The sequence below is a fragment of the Cebus imitator genome, unplaced genomic scaffold, assembly GCF_001604975.1.
Source record: "Cebus imitator isolate Cc_AM_T3 unplaced genomic scaffold, Cebus_imitator-1.0 Scaffold101, whole genome shotgun sequence".
Lineage (NCBI taxonomy): Eukaryota > Metazoa > Chordata > Mammalia > Primates > Cebidae > Cebus > Cebus imitator.
In genome coordinates, this window is record NW_016107416.1 from 1,326,477 (window position 1) to 1,333,561 (window position 7,085).

The window sequence follows — 7,085 nt, forward strand, 5'->3', positions numbered from 1 at the left end:
TAGAGCCTCCCTCTGTCGCCCAGGATGGAGTGCAGTGGCACGATCTCTGCTGACTGCAATCTCGGCCTCCCCGGTTCAAGTGATTCTCCTGCCTCAGCCTCCCAAGTAGCTGGGATTTATAGGCACCTGCCACTACATCCAGCTAATTTTTGTAGTTTTAGTAGAGATGGGGTTTCACCATATAGCCCAGGTGATCTCCAACTCCCGGCCTCAAGTGATCCACCTGCCTCGGCCTCCCAAAGTGCTGGGATTACAGGTGGGAGCCACCAGGCCCAGCATCCACCACTCATTTTTGATGACCTCCAATCTTCTCATGTTTAATTTGAGAATGACAATATTGACCTAACAGGGTTATTGTGAGGAATAAATGAGATCAGGATAAAAAGCTCCAAACACAGCTCCGGGCACACAGTAGATACTCAATAAATCATTGATGTAGTTAATTGTTGTCCTGTTTGTCTTTCAAAGTCCAGCAAATGGGCACCACATCCTCCATCACACAGAGCAAAGATAATCTTTCCTCTGAACTCCCCTCACAATATCTGTTTCTCTCTCAAGGCACATAACACTTTCTACCTTTTTTTAGAAAACATTTTCATTAGACTGTAAGCTCCTTGAAATCAAGAACTATGAAGTAATGGTTCTCCCACCACTTGTACCTAGAACACCTATCACAGTGCCTCACGGGGGAAAAAAAACACAAAATGAATACCGATGTGAATAAATTATTCAGGAAAAAAGCAAAAAACAAAAAACTCATTCCTCCGTAATTTGAGAAAGAGAAAAAAGGAATTGATCTTTTGATTCTCTGAAATCTTCTTAGATTCTCGTTATACATGATCAATAAATACCAATTAGCCAGGCATGGTGGCATGCCCTTGTAGTCCCAGCTACTCAGGAGACTGAGGCAGGAGGATTGCATGAGTCCTGGAGGCCAAGGCTGCAGTGAGTGGAGATCAATTGCACCATTGCATTCCAGCCTGAAAGAGTGTGAGGACTTGTCTCAAAAAAAAAAAAAAAAAAAACATAGTGACTGAATATTGAAATTCAAAGAAAGTCTGAAATACTATCCTCTATGTTACCTCATGAGATTTTTGAAACAGTCCTCATAGAGATGTACGGCCTATAAAAGTTAAGAACATGGCCTAAACTGTCAGACGACCTGGGTACAAATACTGACTACACTATTTAAGGGTAGTGTGATCTTAGGCAAGAGTCTTCTCTGCATTGTTTGGTCATTGTTTCTCTTTGTATACTACTCCTTCCTCATGAGTTTAATTTCCTTCTTTTTTTTTATTTGAGTGGGAGTCTCACTCTGTTGCCCCGGAGTGCAGTGGTGTGATCTCAGCTCACTGCAGCCTCTGCCTCCTGGGTTTCAGCAATTCTCCTGCTTCAGCCTCCCAAGTAGCTGAGATTACAGATCTGCATCACCACACCCAGCTAATTTTTGTGTTTTATAGTAAAGATGGGGTTTTGCCACATTGGCCAGGCTGGTCTGGAACTCTTGACCTCAGGTGATCCACCCGCCTCAGCCTCCCAAAGTGCCGGGATTACAGGTGTGAGCCACTGCACCTGACCTAATTTCCTTCTTGACGAAGAAAATCCTTCAGTAGGTTCTTTTAGTAAGAGTCTCTGATAAGTAAATTCTCTTCATCTTTGTGTTATAGGTTGAATTGTGCCCCCCACAAAAGATACATTGAAGTCCTAACTCCCAGTACCTCGGAATGTGACCCTATATGAAAATAGGGTTTTGGGCCAGGTGTGGTGGCTCACACCTATAATTCTAGCATTTTGGGAGGCTGAGGTGGGAGGATCATTTGAGCCAGTGAGTTTGAGACCAGCATGGACAATATAGGACGAGACCTCATCTCTACAAAAAAATTTAAAAATTAGCCTAGTGTGGTGGTAGTTATTTACAGTCCCAGTTATTTGGGAAGCTGCATTAGATGCGTCTCATGAGCCTAGGAAGTTAAGGCTGCAGTGAGCTATGATCTGCCACTGCGCTCCAGCCTGGGTGACAGAGCAAAACCTTGTCTCAGATCATAAAAAGAAAGAAAGAAAGAAAGAAAGAAAATTGAGTTTTTACAGAGTTAAGTTAAAGGTTATTAGAGTGGGCCCTAATGCAGTATGATTGATGTCTTTATGAAAAGGCGAACTTTGGACACATACAGACACACACAGGGAGGACTACAAGAAGAGACATAAGGAGAAAGCCATGTCACATCTGGGGCTATCAGAAACTAGAAAAGGCAAAGAAGGATTCTTCTACAGGTTTTAGATAAAACATGGCTTTGCCAACACCTTGATTTTGGACTTCTAGCCTCCAGAACTGAGACAATAAATTGTAGTTTTAAGCCAGTTTATGGTACTTCGTTGTGGCAGTCCTACATAATACTCTGTGTGTATCTATAAATGCACATCAGGCCAGGTGTGATGGCTCATGCCTGGAATCCCAGCACTTTGGGAGACCAAGACAGAGGATTGCTTAAGGCCAGGAATTCAAGACCAGCCTGGACAACATAGTGACACCCTATCACTACAAAAATTTTTTAAACAATCCAGGTTTGGTAGCACACCTCTGTAGTCCCAGCTACTTTGGAGGCTGAGGCAGAGAATAGCTTGAGCCCAGGAGTTCGAGGTTGCAGTGAGCTATGATCTGCCACTGTACTGCAGCCTGAGTGACAGAACAAGACACTATCTCAAAAAAAATTAAAATAAATAAATAAATGCATATCTAAAAGGTTCACCCTTATTTTTGAATGACAAATTAGCTATATATAAAACTATCGATTGACAATTATTATTGAAGGCATTTTTTCCCCATAGTCTTCTGCTTTTATATACTGATAAAAACTCCTCTGTCGGGCTGCTTTTCAAGTCTTTGTTAGAAATTTGTCTTTTCTCTCATGTATTTTAAGATTCACTTTGTCTTTGGGTTTTGCCCTTCTACTTTGATGTGTGTGCTTGTGCTTGTGTGTGTGTTTGTAGATTAAAAATGTATACTGGCTGGGCACAGTGGCTCATGCCTGTAATCCTAGCACTTTGGGAGGCTGAGGCAGGCAGATCACAAGGTCAAGAGATTGAGACCATCCTAACCAACAAGGTGAAACCCCATCTCTGCTGAAAATACAAAAATTAGCCGGGTGTGGTGGCACATGCCTGTAGTCCCAGCTAGCCGAGATCACACCACTGCATTCTGGCCTGGTGACAGAGTGAGACTCCATCTCAGAAAAAAAAAAGTACCTAAACTTTTATCTTTTTTTTTTTTTTTNAGGTTTCACCATGGGGGGAAAAAAAAAAAAGATAAAGGTTTAGGTACATTTTTAGTTATACTTTTCTTTGAGACAGAGTCTCACTCTGTCACCAGGCTGGAATGCAGTGGTGCGATCTTGCCCCACCACAACCTCCGCCTCCCGGGTTCAAGTGAGTCTCCTGCCTCAGACCCCCTGAGTAGCTGGAACTACAGGCATGCATTAGCACGCCTTACTAATTTTTTATATTTTAGTAGAGATGGAGTTTCACCATGTTGGCCAGGATGGTCTTGAACTCCTGACCCTGTGATCCACCCACCTTGTCCTCCCAAAGTGCTGGGATTACAGGTGTAAGCCACCATGCCCAGTCGCTAAACCCTACGTTTCTACAACTCTCTCCACTAATTTACTAATTTTCTTTTCAACTATGTCTAGTTTACTGTTTAAACCATCCATTAGTCTTTTTATTTAAGACACAGAGTCTTGCTCTGTTGTCCAGGTTGGAGTGCAGTGATGGATTAATCATAGCTCACTAAGTAGTGAGACTACATCTCTGCAAAAATAAAAATAAAAAATTAGCCAGGCATGGTGGTATGCACCTAGCTTCTCAAAAAGCTGAGGTGGGAGAATCACTTGAGCCCAGGAGTTCAAGCCCAGGAGTTGAGCTATGATGGCACCACTACACTCTAACCTGGGCAACAAAGCAAGACTCTGTCTCCAATTTTTTTTTTTTTTAGAGACAAGGTTTCACCATGTTAGCCAGGCTGGTCTTGAACTCCTGACCTCAGGTGATCCACCCAACTCAGCCTCCCAAAGTTCTGGGATTACAGGCATAAGCCACCGTGCCTGGCCTCCAAAATTTTTTTTTAAATATTAAATTAAAAAATATTAAATAAAAATAAAATGACAGGAAGAGATTAGTTTGAAAGCACCAAAGGGTTTGTAGTCCTTGGATACTTGCCCCCAAAATAATCATGATGTGCTTGCTTTATTGTTGTGATAGAAAAAAAAAAAAACTTCACACTCAAGTCTTCACTATTACAAGGATGTACTCCTGAAGCTCAACCAGTCCACAGTTGTGGAATCGAAAATAGTGATCTCCTGTTAGTCCTCAGATCTACTTAGTAATGCTCAATACATTTTTGTATTCAGTCAACAAAGATTTATCAAATATCTGTTAGGCATTGTTCTAGGACCTTGAGATACAGCAATAATGAGAGACAAACTCCCTGACCTCATGAAGCATCCATTCCATTGAGGGTAAGGTGAGCAATAAACATACAAAATAAGTGCAGATATTAGTAAGTATTATTAAGAGAGAAAACAGCAACATGGTTAGAGATTGACTGGATGGAGACCATTTAGGTGTAGGAGGTTCTCTGGGAGGACATAACATTTGAGATGAGACCTAAAAAATGAATGAAAATGAACCAACCATGCAAAGAGCGGGGGAAAGAACATTCCAGACAAAGGGAATAGCAAGAGTGAAGAGTTTAAGATGGTAACAGATGTCGTGTATCTCAAGAACAAACACGAAGAAGCCAGGATGAATGAGTGGGAAGAATTGTAGAAGATTACATTAGGGAGGTAAACCAGGGGCCAAACCACGAAAGGCCTTATAAGCTACTTTTAGCATTGGAATATTATTCTGAGTGTGACTGGAAGTCACCTGAGTGATTTCAAGCAGGAGATTGATATGACCCCATTTTAAGGGGAACATTATGGGTTCTAGATGAGAATGAATTGGAGACAAGAGTGGAAGCAGGAGGACCAGTTAGGACACTACTGCAGTAGTCCAACAGTGAGGCATCGGTGGTCTGGATGAGGATGATGGCAGTGGAGACAGGAAGAAGTAGATGGATTTAGGTCGAGACTACTGAACGTGACGAAGGGATGGATATGTGGTGAGAGGAGCAATGAGAGAAAGAAAGGCATCAAAGATGACTCCCAATTTCCAAAAAAGTATGCTGAGCAAAATAGGCCAGACAAAACAGAGTAACATACTACAGGTTATAGAAAATGCAAACAAATCCAAATAGGTAAAAGATCAGTGGAAATACAAAAATTAGCTGAGTGTGGTGGTGCACACCTGTGGGGTCAGCTACTCCAGAGGCTAAGGTGGGAGGATCACTTGAGCCTGGGAGGTTGAGGCTGCCATGAGCTGTGATCATGCCACTGTACTCCAGCCTGAGTGACAGAGCAAAATCCTGTCTCAAAACAAACAAACAAACAAAAAAAAAAAACAGAAAAGAAGAGAAAAGAAAATATTAGTGGTTGGCTGATAGGAGCAAGCAATGGGATCAGGGACTGGGAAGCAGAAAGAAGGAAGCAATTACAAAGGAGCATGAGGTAACTTTTATGATGATGAATACGTTTATTATCTTGATGATGGAGATGGTTTCCTGGGTGGGAAATTATCAGTTGTACACTTTAATATATTCAGTTTATTGTATGTCAAGTACGCCTCAATAAAGTTGTTTTTTCAAAAAGACTCCCAGGTTTTTGACCTGAGCAAATTAGTTGAATGTTAATGTCTTTTACTGAAAAAGGAAAATTAATTTGTATAATATAGCCTGTAAGCAGTTTCAAGACTGCTCCATAGGAATAATAAGAATAATCCTTCCATTTGTGAATAGACTATAGAAGTTAGAATGTAGATTCAGCTGCTATAGCAGAGATCCAAAATAGCAGTGGCTAAAATAAGATTGAAGCTTGTTTCTCTCTACCACAATCATCTAGGCATAAGCAGTCTAGGGCAAGTATGTGAGTTTCACAGTGCCAAAGTTCCCAGGCTCCTTCTATCTTATCCATAAGATCCAAGATGACTCATCACTACCATGTTCATAGTCTAGCTGAAAAGACAGAAAAGAAAGTGGGAGGCTCACACTTTCCCTTTAAAGGCATGTCCCAGAAGTTGTAGGCGTGGTTCTATTCACACCCCATTGACCCAAACAGAATCATGGCCACTTCTGGTTGTGAGAGAGACCAGGATAATTCTATTATCATGAAAGAAGAATAGAGGACAGATATTCAGGGAAAATTAGCAGTTTTTGATGGAAGTTTTCAGCTGACGAAGCTATTTCCCATTCATCATATTATTTCATCTTCACAACATTGTGACATGGGTAGATCCTAAGAGTTCATTCAGCTTGAGAGAAAGTGTAGCAGAGTGGTTAAGAGTATGGACTTTGGAGTTTCAAATCCCATCTCTATCGTTTACTAGCTGTGACATCCAAGGAAAACTGCTTAACATCTCAGAGCTTCAGTCTCTTCAGCTATAAAATGGAGATAATAACAGTACCCATTTCATAGGTTGTTATGAGGAATAAATGTGATAATGAATGCACAGCTCCAGGCATCGAGTTGCATCTAATCAACATTATCTGTTATTATGTATCAAGTATTTTGGACCTACAGCTAAATAACAGCAATTCACAGTATAGTAGCACAGGTAGGGGAGTCACAGATAAATGAACAGAAAGTTACAAAATAAAATGACAATTCTGCCACAAGAAAGGCAATACCAGGAGCTGGAAAAGCACAGGGGAGGGGCCTCCAACCCAGAAATCTTACAAGAAAAATGGGCGTACATGGCAAAGAAGGGAGAAAGGGTATTCCTAGAAGAAGCCAAAACACCACAGCAGGTGAAAGCCTGGTGCCTTCAGGAAAACACAAGTTGTCTGGCACCACTGGGGCAGGGGAGCATGTTTAAGAGGAGGGCAGAGTGGCAGATGAGAGCCAGTGGCAGAGGAACCTTTGCAGGTGACACACTTGCCAAGAAACTCTCAGCTATCCCTTCCTGCTGACCAAGTAAGTTCAGGGCTGGGACCTTAC